Source organism: Anomaloglossus baeobatrachus, chromosome 4 (genome assembly GCF_048569485.1).
Source record: "Anomaloglossus baeobatrachus isolate aAnoBae1 chromosome 4, aAnoBae1.hap1, whole genome shotgun sequence".
NCBI lineage: Eukaryota > Metazoa > Chordata > Amphibia > Anura > Aromobatidae > Anomaloglossus > Anomaloglossus baeobatrachus.
The window spans coordinates 674,188,416-674,204,195 of record NC_134356.1 but is presented as its reverse complement, the minus strand read 5'-3'; the positions used below and the strand labels follow the sequence as shown (position 1 = coordinate 674,204,195).

At 39.6% G+C, this 15,780-nt stretch overlaps 1 protein-coding gene across 1 annotated transcript in view; it reads left to right on the top strand.

Annotated features, from left to right (window-relative positions):
- Window positions 1–2,497: 2,497 nt before the first annotated feature.
- The window catches only part of LOC142304364 (diacylglycerol O-acyltransferase 2-like), a 48,545-nt gene continuing 35,262 nt past the window's right edge, over window positions 2,498–15,780 (top strand). The window contains exon 1 of the mRNA XM_075346668.1: window positions 2,498–2,597. The gene's annotated coding sequence lies outside the window, so the exon portion shown is untranslated. The remainder of the gene's footprint in view (window positions 2,598–15,780) is intronic.

The following is a 15,780-nucleotide window of genomic DNA, read 5'->3' as shown; positions in this document are numbered from 1 at the left end:
CGCCATTTTTCAGTGTAAATGCCCCTTTAATCAGAGCATTTGGAGCACAATTTGCTCCATATAATCTGCTCTGTTTCATGTAATCTGGGGCCAGAGGTAAGAATCGATCAATGGACAATGAAGAAGGACATGCAAAATACAAAGTGCACGAGGTCACGGGGAGAGATAGGGAAGGACTTAATCAGTAATTTATTAGTGTCAATGCCGGGGCGAAAGCACGATATTTACAGAGTATAGGAGTACATTCAGGATAGGTTTGGTGGATATGGTAGAGGGGAATCACTCCAGAGCAGAAAATATCACGAAACATGAATCAGAATGCAGAATACGATTTTATTTCATCGTTAACGTTTCGCTCAATAGACCTTCCTCACGGGGTATAGAGTAAAAAACTCCTACAAAGAAGGTAAAATACATCAAATAATGACACAGATGATTTCTGATAGCATAGGAAAATAACAGAACACACAAAAGGCGTCATATACTGTATATGAAGGTGACGGGTGATACTAATTCATCACAGGAGTGTACACCAATATATAAAGAGAATGGTTCAAGAGAATGAGATTCTGAGTGGAATATCTCATGGATAAATGCTTTTTTCGGTAACTATTCGAGTTTACACTATTGCAGAAACCATCCACTTCCGTACACATCACAGCCATGTCTTGTATTGGCATGGATGTGATTGGCCAGGGAAATCACTGTAAAAAAAGGAAGCAAAAGGGTTAAAGCAAAACATATTTACCAGTCACCGGGCGGCTGTAACACTACTTAGGAGTCCGCTCATTAACCCTCATACATATTCACTGCTTTCCCTCCCGAAATACTAAAAGATTGTATAAAATAATACCACCAAACAATGCACAAATATGTCTGCCCAAATTCTTAGAAACTGTATGAAATGATATTGCCAAACAATGCAAAAATATCGCTGCCCAGTTACTAAAAAACAGTATAAAATAATACCGCCAGACAATGCACAAATATTGCTGCCCAGATACTAAAAAACAGTATAAAATAATACCGCCAGACAATGCACAAATATTGCTGCCCAGATACTAAAAAAACAGTATAAAATAATACCGCCAGACAATGCACAAATATTTGCTGCCCAGATACTAAAAAACAGTATAAAATAATACCGCCAAACAATGCACAAATATCTGTGCCCAACTACTACAAAACAATATAAAATAATACCGCCAAACAATGCACAAATATCTTTACCCAAATACTAAAAAACTGTATAATAATAATACCGCCAAACAATGCACAAATATCTCTGGCAAAATGCTAAAAAATGTATAAAATAATACCACTAAAAATGCACAAATATCTTTGCCCAAATACTTAAAAAAGTATAAAATAATATCGCCAAACAATGCACAAATAGCACTATCCAAATAATACTAAACAACAGTAATCAAATAATACTGCCATAAAATGTAAAAAATAAAACTGTCTAAATATTAAATAAGAAATAATAAAGCAATTATGCCACCATATAATACACCAATAATAATAATAATATAAACTAAAATAGAAAAAATACTCCCATACAATGCAAAATTAACATTGTCCAATTAATAGTAAACAAATAATACAAGTAAATAATGAATATACTACACTGTAAAAGTTATTTTGAAACAATAAATATTACCACCATAGAGTGCACAAAAAGCATTAAAAATAATAAAATAATATCATCATACAATGCACAAATAGAAATAAAAACAGAAATAGAAATAAAAACAGTAATAAAAAAGTAATACAATAATACCACACTACAATGCACAAAAAGTACTGTTTAAAGAATGCTAAAAAAAAATTAATAATTAATGCCGCCATACAGTGCACACAGCAGAATGTGACAACACCGTGATGGCTTCCTGCGGTAATCTACTGGTACAATACACCACTGATCACCAGGGAACAGACATCCAAAGATTATATGAGTCATGTGCCGGGCAGAGTTCAGAGAGTGGCCCTTATACCCAAAGAAAACAAAATATGAGATGACAAAAATTAAAATTGTGCCGCAACAAGGAAGCCGGAGCCACAGAGATAACAGGTATCACCAATAATACCTGGCCTTAAAGGGCCAGTATCCCTAGAAATGGCCAAAGCACATTAGTGAGCTGTTGTTTGTGTAGAGACTACTCTGGGGTATTTATTGCTCATGTCCTGTATGCCTTTCCATAAAATGGCTGATAACAGAGAATTATAGACTGTGACACAGTGACGTGTTGGTGTCCCTTTAAATCTACATTTTGATGTGAATTGGTGAAGACAGATCCTCTGGGCCACAGACATGTGCATATAGGATTGGATGCGGTGGTCTATAAGATGTCATGGCATACAATGAGTTAAATGTAGGATCTGTAGATGTCTATGGCGGTAGTGACATAAGGGTTAAATCTCAGTGTGTTCCTGGTCACAGTCCTTGTAGTTCATCAGTAACACGAGCAAAGTTCAGAACATCAGATAATGGGACCGCGGCCGCCGCAGACACCGCAGCACACGAGAGCACACTGAGCGCTGTATACAGAGCGCCATGAAGAGCGCAGAGCAGCGGGGGCACTGACACTGCACAGGTGAGCACCAAATACAGAGAGGGCAAGGGAAACCTGCACCCAGGTAAGGGGAGCCTGCAACCGGCACAGGTGAGGTCTGTATATACAGGTAATAATCACTGTGTACAGGTGAGGCCTGTATATACAGGTAATAATCACTGTGTACAGGTGAGGTCTGTATATACAGGTAATAATCATTGTATACAGGTGAGTTCTGTATATACAGGTAATAATCACTGTGTACAGGTGAGGTCTGCATATACAGGTAATAATCACTGTGTACAGGTGAGGTCTGCATATAGAGGTAATAATCATTGTGTACAGGTGAGGTCTGTATATACAGGTAATAATCATTGAGTACAGGTGAGGTCTGTATATACAGGTAATAATCACTGTGTACAGGTGAGGTCTGCATATAGAGGTAATAATCATTGTGTACAGGTGAGGTCTGTATATACAGGTAATAATCATTGAGTACAGGTGAGGTCTGTATATACAGGTAATAATCACTGAGTACAGGTGAGATCTGCATATAGAGGTAATAATCATTGTGTACAGGTGAGTTCTGTATATACAGGTAATAATCATTGTATACAGGTGAGGTCTGTATATACAGGTAATAATCATTGTGTACAGGTGAGATCTGTATGTACAGGTAAAAATCACTGTGTACAGGTGAGGCCTGTATATACAGGTAATAATCACTGTGTACAGGTGAGGTCTGCATATACAGGTAATAATCATTGTGTACAGGTGAGTTCTGTATATACAGGTAATAATCATTGTATACAGGTGAGGTCTGTATATACAGGTGATAATCACAGTGTACAGGTGAGGTCTGTATATACAGGTAATAATCATTGTGTACAGGTGAGGTCTGTATATACAGGTGATAATCATTGTGTACAGGTGAGGTCTGCATATAGAGGTAAAAATCATTGTGTACAGGTGAGGTCTGTATATACAGGTAATAATCATTGTGTACAGGTGAGGTCTGTATATACAGGTAATAATCATTGAGTACAGGTGAGGTCTGTATATACAGGTGATAATCATTGTGTACAGGTGAGGTCTGTATATACAGGTGATAATCATTGTGTACAGGTGAGGTCTGTATATAGAGGTAATAATCATTGTGTACAGGTGAGGTCTGTATATACAGGTAATAATCATTGTGTACAGGTGAGGTCTGTATATACAGGTAATAATCACTGAGTACAGGTGAGGTCTGTATATACAGGTAATAATCATTGTGTACAGGTGAGGTCTGTATATAGAGGTAATAATCATTGTGTACAGGTGAGGTCTGTATATACAGGTAATAATCATTGTGTACAGGTGAGGTCTGTATATACAGGTAATAATCACTGAGTACAGGTGAGGTCTGTATATACAGGTAATAATCATTGTGTACAGGTGAGTTCTGTATATACAGGTAATAATCATTGAGTACAGGTGAGGTCTGTATATACAGGTGATAATCATTGTGTAAAGGTGAGGTCTGTATATACAGGTGATAATCATTGTGTACAGGTGAGGTCTGTATATACAGGTAATAATCATTGAGTACAGGTGAGGTCTGTATATACAGGTGATAATCATTGAGTACAGGTGAGGTCTGTATATACAGGTGATAATCATTAAGTACAGGTGAGTTCTGTATATACAGGTGATAATCATTGTGTACAGGTGAGGTCTGTATATACAGGTTATAATCATTGAGTACAGGTGAGGTCTGTATATACAGGTAATAATCATTGTGTACAGGTGAGGTCTGTATATACAGGTAATAATCATTGTGTACAGGTGAGGTCTGTATATACAGGTGATAATCATTGTGTACAGGTGAGATCTGTATATAGAGGTAATAATCATTGTGTACAGGTGAGGTCTGTATATACAGGAAATAATCACTGTGTACAGGTGAGGTCTGTATATACAGGTAATAATCATTGTGTGCAGGTGAGATCTGTATAGACAGGTAATAATCACTGTGTGCAGGTGAGGTCTGTATATACAGGTAATAATCATTGTGTACAGGTGAGATCTGTATATACAGGTAATAATCACTGTGTGCAGGTGAGATCTGTATATACAAGTAATAATCACTGTGTGCAGGTGAGGTCTGTATATACAGGTGATAATCATTGTGTACAGTTGAGGTCTGTATATACACATAATAATCACTATGTAGAGGTGAGGTCTGTATATACAGGTAATAATCATTGAGTACAGTTGAGGTCTGTATATACACATAATAATCACTATGTAGAGGTGAGGTCTGTATATACAGGTAATAATCATTGAGTACAGTTGAGGTCTGTATATACACATAATAATCATTATGTACAGGTGAGGACTGTATATACAGGTAATAATCAGTGTGTACAGGTGAGGTCTGTATATAGAGGTAATAATGATTGTGTACAGGTGAGGTCTGTTTATACAGGAAATAATCACTGTGTACAGGTGAGGTCTGTATATACAGGTAATCATTGTGTGCAGGTGAGATCTGTATAGACAGGTAATAATCACTGTGTGCAGGTGAGGTCTGCATATACAGGTAATAATCACTGTGTACAGGTGAGATCTGTATATACAGGTAATAATCACTGTGTGCAGGTGAGATCTGTATATACAGGTAATAATCACTGTGTGCAGGTGAGGTCTGTATATACAGGTAATAATCACTGTGTACAGTTGAGGTCTGTATATACAGGTAATAATCATTGTGTACAGGTGAGATCTGTATATACAGGTAATAATCACTGTGTGCATGTGAGATCTGTATATACAGGTAATAATCACTGTGTGCAGGTGAGGTCTGCATATACAGGTAATAATCATTGTGTACAGGTGAGATCTGTATATACAGGTAATAATCACTGTGTGCAGGTGAGGTCTGTATATACAGGTAATAATCACTGTGTACAGGTGAGGTCTGTATATACAGGTAATAATCATTGTGTACAGGTGAAATCTGTATATACAGGAAATAATCACTGTGTGCATGTGAGATCTGTATATACAGGTAATAATCATTGTGTACAGGTGAGATCTGTATATACAGGTAATAATCACTGTGTACAGGTGAGGTCTGTATATAGAGGTAATAATCATTGTGTACAGGTGACGTCTGTATATACAGGTAATAATCATTGTGTACAGGTGAGGTCTGTATATACAGGTAATAATCATTGAGTACAGGTGAGGTCTGTATATACAGGTGATAATCATTGTGTACAGTTGAGGTCTGTATATACACGTAATAATCATTGAGTACAGTTGAGGTCTGTATATAGAGGTAATAATCATTAAGTACAGGTGAGTTCTGCATATACAGGTAATAATCATTGTGTACAGGTGAGGTCTGTATATACAGGAAATAATCACTGTGTACAGGTGAGGTCTGTATATACAGGTAATAATCACTGTGTACAGGTGAGGTCTGTATATACAGGAAATAATCACTGTGTACAGGTGAGGTCTGTATATACAGGAAATAATCACTGTGTACAGGTGAGGTCTGTATATACAGGTAATAATCATTGTGTGCAGGTGAGATCTGTATATACAGGTAATAATCACTGTGTGCAGGTGAGGTCTGTATATACAGGTAATAATCATTGTGTACAGGTGAGATCTGTATATACAGGTAATAATCACTGTGTGCAGGTGAGATCTGTATATACAGGTAATAATCACTGTGTGCAGGTGAGGTCTGTATATACAGGAAATAATCACTGTGTGCAGGTGAGGTCTGTATATACAGGTAATAATCACTGTGTGCAGGTGAGGTCTGTATATACAGGTAATAATCATTGTGTACAGGTGAGGTCTGTATATACAGGTAATAATTACTGTGTATAGGTGAGATCTGTATATACAGGTAATAATCATTGTGTACAGGTGAGCTCTGTATATACAGGTAATAATCACTGTGTACAGGTGAGGTCTGTATATAGAGGTAATAATCATTGTGTACAGGTGACGTCTGTATATACAGGTAATAATCATTGTGTACAGGTGAGGTCTGTATATACAGGTAATAATCATTGAGTACAGGTGAGGTCTGTATATACAGGTGATAATCATTGTGTACAGTTGAGGTCTGTATATACACGTAATAATCATTGAGTACAGTTGAGGTCTGTATATACACATAATAATCACTATGTACAGGTGAGGACTGTATATACAGGTAATAATCATTAAGTACAGGTGAGTTCTGTATATACAGGTAATAATCATTGTGTACAGGTGAGGTCTGTATATAGAGGTAATAATCATTGTGTACAGGTGAGGTCTGTATATACAGGAAATAATCATTGTGTGCAGGTGAGGTCTGTATATACAGGTAATAATCATTGTGTGCAGGTGAGATATATATATAAAGGTAATAATCACTGTGTGCAGGTGAGATCTGTATATACAGGTAATAATCACTGTGTGCAGGTGAGGTCTGTATATACAGGTAATAATCATTGTGTACAGGTGAGATCTGTATATACAGGAAATAATCACTGTGTGCAGGTGAGGTCTGTATATACAGGTAATAATCATTGTGTACAGGTGAAATCTGTATATACAGGTAATAATTACTGTGTACAGGTGAGATCTGTATATACAGGTAATAATCACTGTGTGCAGGTGAGGTCTGTATATACAGGAAATAATCACTGTGTGCAGGTGAGGTCTGTATATACAGGTAATAATCACTGTGTACAGGTGAGGTCTGTATATACAGGTAATAATTACTGTGTATAGGTGAGATCTGTATATACAGGTAATAATTACTGTGTACAGGTGAGATCTGTATATACAGGTAATAATCATTGTGTACAGGTGAGATCTGTATATACAGGTAATAATCACTGTGTGCAGGTGAGATCTGTATATACAGGTAATAATCACTGTGTGCAGGTGAGGTCTGTATATACAGGTAATAATCACTGTGTACAGGTGAGGTCTGTATATACAGGTAATAATCATTGTGTACAGGTGAGATCTGTATATACAGGTAATAATCACTGTGTGCATGTGAGATCTGTATATACAGGTAATAATCACTGTGTGCAGGTGAGGTCTGCATATACAGGTAATAATCATTGTGTACAGGTGAGATCTGTATATACAGGTAATAATCACTGTGTGCAGGTGAGATCTGTATATACAGGTAATAATCACTGTGTGCAGGTGAGGTCTGTATATACAGGTAATAATCACTGTGTACAGGTGAGGTCTGTATATACAGGTAATAATCATTGTGTACAGGTGAAATCTGTATATACAGGAAATAATCACTGTGTGCATGTGAGATCTGTATATACAGGTAATAATCATTGTGTACAGGTGAGATCTGTATATACAGGTAATAATCACTGTGTACAGGTGAGGTCTGTATATAGAGGTAATAATCATTGTGTACAGGTGACGTCTGTATATACAGGTAATAATCATTGTGTACAGGTGAGGTCTGTATATACAGGTAATAATCATTGAGTACAGGTGAGGTCTGTATATACAGGTGATAATCATTGTGTACAGTTGAGGTCTGTATATACACGTAATAATCATTGAGTACAGTTGAGGTCTGTATATAGAGGTAATAATCATTAAGTACAGGTGAGTTCTGTATATACAGGTAATAATCATTGTGTACAGGTGAGGTCTGTATATACAGGAAATAATCACTGTGTACAGGTGAGGTCTGTATATACAGGTAATAATCACTGTGTACAGGTGAGGTCTGTATATACAGGAAATAATCACTGTGTACAGGTGAGGTCTGTATATACAGGAAATAATCACTGTGTACAGGTGAGGTCTGTATATACAGGTAATAATCATTGTGTGCAGGTGAGATCTGTATATACAGGTAATAATCACTGTGTGCAGGTGAGGTCTGTATATACAGGTAATAATCATTGTGTACAGGTGAGATCTGTATATACAGGTAATAATCACTGTGTGCAGGTGAGATCTGTATATACAGGTAATAATCACTGTGTGCAGGTGAGGTCTGTATATACAGGAAATAATCACTGTGTGCAGGTGAGGTCTGTATATACAGGTAATAATCACTGTGTGCAGGTGAGGTCTGTATATACAGGTAATAATCATTGTGTACAGGTGAGGTCTGTATATACAGGTAATAATTACTGTGTATAGGTGAGATCTGTATATACAGGTAATAATCATTGTGTACAGGTGAGCTCTGTATATACAGGTAATAATCACTGTGTACAGGTGAGGTCTGTATATAGAGGTAATAATCATTGTGTACAGGTGACGTCTGTATATACAGGTAATAATCATTGTGTACAGGTGAGGTCTGTATATACAGGTAATAATCATTGAGTACAGGTGAGGTCTGTATATACAGGTGATAATCATTGTGTACAGTTGAGGTCTGTATATACACGTAATAATCATTGAGTACAGTTGAGGTCTGTATATACACATAATAATCACTATGTACAGGTGAGGACTGTATATACAGGTAATAATCATTAAGTACAGGTGAGTTCTGTATATACAGGTAATAATCATTGTGTACAGGTGAGGTCTGTATATAGAGGTAATAATCATTGTGTACAGGTGAGGTCTGTATATACAGGAAATAATCATTGTGTGCAGGTGAGGTCTGTATATACAGGTAATAATCATTGTGTACAGGTGAGATATATATATAAAGGTAATAATCACTGTGTGCAGGTGAGATCTGTATATACAGGTAATAATCACTGTGTGCAGGTGAGGTCTGTATATACAGGTAATAATCATTGTGTACAGGTGAGATCTGTATATACAGGAAATAATCACTGTGTGCAGGTGAGGTCTGTATATACAGGTAATAATCATTGTGTACAGGTGAAATCTGTATATACAGGTAATAATTACTGTGTACAGGTGAGATCTGTATATACAGGTAATAATCACTGTGTGCAGGTGAGGTCTGTATATACAGGAAATAATCACTGTGTGCAGGTGAGGTCTGTATATACAGGTAATAATCACTGTGTACAGGTGAGGTCTGTATATACAGGTAATAATTACTGTGTATAGGTGAGATCTGTATATACAGGTAATAATTACTGTGTACAGGTGAGATCTGTATATACAGGTAATAATCATTGTGTACAGGTGAGGTCCGTATATACAGGTAGCAATCACTGAGTACAGGGGAGATCTGTATATACAGGTAATAATCACTGTGTACATGTGAGGTCTGTATATACAGGTAATAATCACTGTGTGCAGGTGAGATCTGTATATACAGGTAATAATCACTGTGTGCAGGTGAGATCTGTATATACAGGTAATAATCACTGTGTGCAGGTGAGATCTGTATATACAGGTAACAATCACTGAGTACAGGTGAGATCTGTATATACAGGTGATAATCACTGTGTGCAGGTGAGATCTGTATATACAGGTAATAATCATTGTGTACAGGTGAGATCTGTATATACAGGTAATAATCACTGTGTGCAGGTGAGATCTGTATATACAGGTAATAATCACTGTGTGCAGGTGAGATCTGTATATACAGGTAATAATCACTGTGTGCAGGTGAGATCTGTATATACAGGTAATAATCACTGTGTGCAGGTGAGGTCTGTATATACAGGAAATAATCACTGTGTGCAGGTGAGGTCTGTATATACAGGTAATAATCACTGTGTGCAGGTGAGATCTGTATATACAGGTAATAATCACTGTGTGCAGGTGAGATCTGTATATACAGGTAATAATCACTGTGTGCAGGTGAGATCTGTATATACAGGTAATAATCACTGTGTGCAGGTGAGATCTGTATATAGAGGTAATAATTCAAACCCTCTTCAACAACCTAACAAAAATTTCCGCAACCTCACCAACCTCATACCCATTCACCCAGCCCCCGCTCCCCCAGTCCCACTAACAGGAGCTCTATGGAACGCTCGCTCTGTCTGCAACAAACTATCCTATATTCATGATCTGTTCATCACTAATAAACTCTCCTTCCTCGCCATCACAGAAACCTGGCTCACCCCCTCTGACACTGCCTCTCCTGGCTCACCCCCTCTGACACTGCCTCTCCTGGGTCACCCCCTCTGACACTGCCTCTCCTGCTGCACTTTCTTATGGCGGTCTCCAACTCTCTCACACCCCCCGCCCCACTAACAAGCATGGTGGAGGAGTTGGTTTGCTCCTGTCCGACCAATGCTCCTTTACACCAATTCCACTACCACCCTCTGTCACGCTCCCCTCTTTTGAGGTGCACTCCGTACGCATCTACGCCCTCTCCAACCTTCAGCTGGCTGTCATTTACCGCCCTCCAGGGCCAGCCACTGCCTTTTTTGACCATTTCACCACCTGGCTACTACACTTCCTTTCCACCGACATCCCCACCATCATCATGGGTGATTTCAACATCCCCATTGACACTTCACACTCATCTGTCTCCAAACTTCTAACACTCACTTCCTCCTTCAGCCTCACCCAATGGTCCTCTGCAGCTACTCACAAAGATGGCCACACGCTGGACCTCATCTTCACTCGCCTCTGTTCCCTATCTATCCTCTCTAACTCGCCTCTCCCCCTGTCTGACCACAACCTACTCACATTCTCTTCCCTCTCTTCTCCAAGTATGCAACCCCCCCTCCACAAATTTTCACACCCTCGCAGAAATATCAAACACATTGATTTACATGCACTTTCTCAGTACCTTCTTCCTCTCACAGACATTGCATTTCTACATGATGCAGATGCCGCTGCAACTTTATACAACACTACAATCTCTGCAGCTCTCGAATCAGCTGCCCCCCTCACACACACCAAAACCCGCACAATCAACAGGCAACCCTGGCACACGAGGCAGACTAAAGAACTTAGACGGGCTTCCAGAATTGCTGAGCGCAGATGGAAGAGGTCTCATTCCACTGAGCACTTCATTGCATATAAAGAGTCCCTCACCACTTTCAAGTCCACACTCACTGCTGCAAAACACACCTACTTCTCATCCCTCATATCCTCTCTCTCTCACAACCCTAAACAGCTATTCAACATTTTCAACTCTCTCCTCCGTCCTCCGGCACCACCTCCCTCTCCTCTCCTCTCAGCTGAAGACTTCGCCTCTTTCTTCAAGCGGAAGATTGACAACATCAGAGCAAGCTTTGGCCCACAATCACCACAGCCCCTCATCATAGCTACTCATCCCTCTTCCTCCAAATCCAGCTTCTCCACCATGACAGAAAACAATCTCTCCACTCTACTCTCAAGATCACATCTAACCACCTGTGCACTGGACCCGCTCCCATCGCACCTCATCCCCAACATCACCGCAGTCCTCATCCCAGCCCTAACCCATCTCTTCAACCTATCACTAGCAAGTGGTGTATTCCCTTCATGCTTTATACATGCCTCCATTACACCCATCCTCAAAAAGCCCTCCCTTGACCCATCCTCTGTGTCAAACTATCGCCCCATATCCCTTCTCCCCTACGCCTCAAAACTACTGGAACAGCATGTCCATCTTGAATTGTCCTCATACCTCTCCTCCTGCTCCCTCTTTGACCGGCTTCAATCTGGCTTCCGACCACATCATTCTACCGAAACTGCCCTAACCAAAGTCACCAATGATCTACTAACCGCCAAAGCCAAGCGACACTACTCTATCCTCCTCCTCCTGGACCTGTCCTCTGCCTTCGACACAGTAGACCATTCCCTCCTACTACAGATTCTCTCATCTCTGGGCATCACAGACTTGGCACTATCTTGGATCTCCTCATACCTAACCGACCGAACTTTCAGCGTCTCCCATTCTCACACCACTTCCTCATCTCGCCCCCTATCTGTTGGTGTCCCTCAAGGCTCAGTTCTTGGACCCCTGCTGTTCTCCATCTATACCTTCGGCTTGGGACAGCTCATAGAGTCCCACGGCTTCCAGTACCATCTCTATGCCGATGACACACAGATCTACCTCTCTGGACCTGACATTACCTCTCTACTAACCAAAATACCACAATGTCTGTCTGCTATTTCATCCTTCTTCTCTGCACGATTCCTAAAACTTAACATGGACAAAACAGAGTTTATTGTCTTTCCTCCTCCTCACTCATCTCCTCCAACAAGCCTTTCCATCAAACTTGATGGTTGCTCACTCACCCCAGTCTCACAAGCTCGTTGCCTTGGAGTGACCCTCGACTCTGCTCTATCCTTCAAGCCACACATCCAAGCCCTCTTCACCTCATGCCGACTGCAACTCAAAAATATCTCCCGGATCCGTGCTTTTCTTAACCAAGAATCTGCAAAAACATTAGTGCATGCCCTCATCATCTCCCGCCTCGACTACTGCAACCTCCTGCTCTCTGGCCTCCCTTCCAACACTCTTGCACCCCTCCAATCTATCCTAAACTCTGCGGCCCGCTTAATCCACCTCTCCCCTCGCTACTCCCCAGCCTCGCCACTCTGCCAATCCCTTCACTGGCTTCCCATCGCCCAACGACTCCAGTTCAAAACATTAACCATGACATACAAAGCCATGCACAACCTGTCTCCTCCCTACATCTGTGACCTAGTCTCCCAGTACCTACCTGCACGCAACCTCAGATCCTCACAAGATCTCCTTCTCTGCTCCTCTCTTATCTCCTCTTCCCACAATCGTGTACAAGATTTCTCCCGCGCATCCCCCATACTCTGGAACGCTCTACCTCAGCACATCAGACTCTCCACTACCGTGGAAAGCTTCAAGAGGAACCTCAAGACCCACCTCTTCCAACAAGCCTACAACCTACAATAGCCCTCAGCCCAGTAGACCACTGCGCAACCAGCTCTGTCCTCACCTATTGTACCATCACCCATCCCCTGTAGACTGTGAGCCCTCGCGGGCAGGGTCCTCTCTCCTCCTATACCAGTCTGTCTTGTACTGTTAATTATTGTTGTACGTATACCCTCTTTCACTTGTAAAGCACCATGGAATAAATGGCGCTATAATAATAAATAATAATAATAATAATAATAATCATTGTGTACAGGTGAGGTCTGTATATACAGGTAATAATCACTGAGTACAGGTGAGATCTGTATATACAGGTAATAATCACTGTGTACAGGTGAGGTCTGTATATAGAGGTAAAAATCACTGTGTACAGGTGAGGACTGTATATAGAGGTAACAATCACTGTGTACAGGTGAGGTCTGTATATAGAGGTAATAATCACTGTGTACAGGTGAGGACTGTATATAGAGGTAATAATCACTGTGTACAGGTGAGGTCTGTATATAGAGGTAATAATCACTGTGTACAGGTGAGGTCTGTATATAGAGGTAATAATCATTGTGTACAGGTGAGGTCTGTATATAGAGGTAATAATCATTGTGTACAGGTGAGGTCTGTATATACAGGTAATAATCACTGAGTACAGGTGAGATCTGTATATACAGGTAATAATCACTGTGTACAGGTGAGGTCTGTATATACAGGTAATAATCATTGTGTACAGGTGAGGTCTGCATATACAGGTGATAATCACTGTGTACAGGTGAGGTCTGTATATAGAGGTAATAATCACTGTATACAGGTGAGGTCTGTATATACAGATGATAATCACAGTGTACAGGTGAGCTCTGTATATACAGGTAATAATCATTGTGTACAGGTGATATCTGTATATACAGGTAATAATCACTGAGTACAGGTAAGATCTGTATATACAGGTAATAATCACTGTGTACAGGTGAGGTCTGTATATATAGGTAACAATCACTGAGTACAGGTGAGATCTGTATATACAGGTAATAATCACTGTGTACAGGTGAGGTCTGTTTATAGAGGTAATAATCACTATGCACAGGTGAGGTCTGTATATAGAGGTAATAACCACTGTGTACAGGTGAGGTCTGTATATACAGGTAATAATCATTGTGTACAGATGAGATCTGTATATTCAGGTAATAATCACTGAGTACAGGTGAGATCTGTATATGCAGGTAATAATCACTGTGTAGAGGTGAGGTCTGTATATACAGGTAAAAATCACTGTCTACAGGTGAGGTCTGTATATACAGGTAATAATCACTGTGTACAGGTGAGATCTGTATATACAGGTAACAATCACTGTGTACAGGTGAGGTCTGTATATACAGGTAACAATCACTGTGTACAGGTGAGGTCTGTATATACAGGTAATAATCATTGTGTACAGGTGAGGTCTGTATATACAGGTAATAATCATTGTGTACATGTGAGATCTGTATATACAGGTAATAATCACTGTGTACAGGTGAGGCCTGCATATACAGGTAATAATCACTGTCTACAGGTGAGGTCTGTATATACAGGTAATAATCACTATGTACAGGTGAGATCTGTATATACAGGTAATAATCATTGAGTACAGGTGAGGTCTGTATATACAGGTAATAATCACTGAGTACAGGTGAGATCTGTATATACAGGTAATAATCACTGTGTACAGGTGAGGTCTGTATATACAGGTAGTAATCATTGAGTACAGGTGAGTTATGTATATACAGGTAATAATCATTCTGTACAGGTGAGGTCTGTATATACAGGTAATAATCACTGTGTACAGGTGAGGTCTGTATATACAGGTAATAATCATTGTGTACAAGTGAGATCTGTATATATACAGGTAATAATCATTGTGTACAGGTGAGGTCTGTATATACAGGTAATAATTACTGTGTACAGGTGAGGTCTGTATATACAGGTAATAATCATTGTGTACAGGTGAGATCTGTATGTACAGGTAATAATCACTGTGTACAGGTGAGGCCTGTATATACAGGTAATAATCATTGTGTACAGGTGAGATCTGTATATACAGGTAATAATCATTGTGTACAGGTGAGGTCTGTATATACAGGTAATAATCATTGTGTACAGGTGAGATCTGTATATACAGGTAATAATCACTGTGTACAGGTGAGGCCTGTATATACAGGTAATAATCACTGTGTACAGGTGAGGTCTGTATATATAGGTAACAATCACTGAGTACAGGTGAGATCTGTATATACAGGTAATAATCACTGTGCACAGGTGAGGTCTGTATATAGAGGTAATAATCACTGTGTACAGCTGAGATCTGTATATACAGGTAATAATCACTGTGTACAGGTGAGGTCTGTATATACAGGTAATAATCACTGTGTACAGGTGAGGTCTGTATATTCAGGTAACAATCACTGAGTA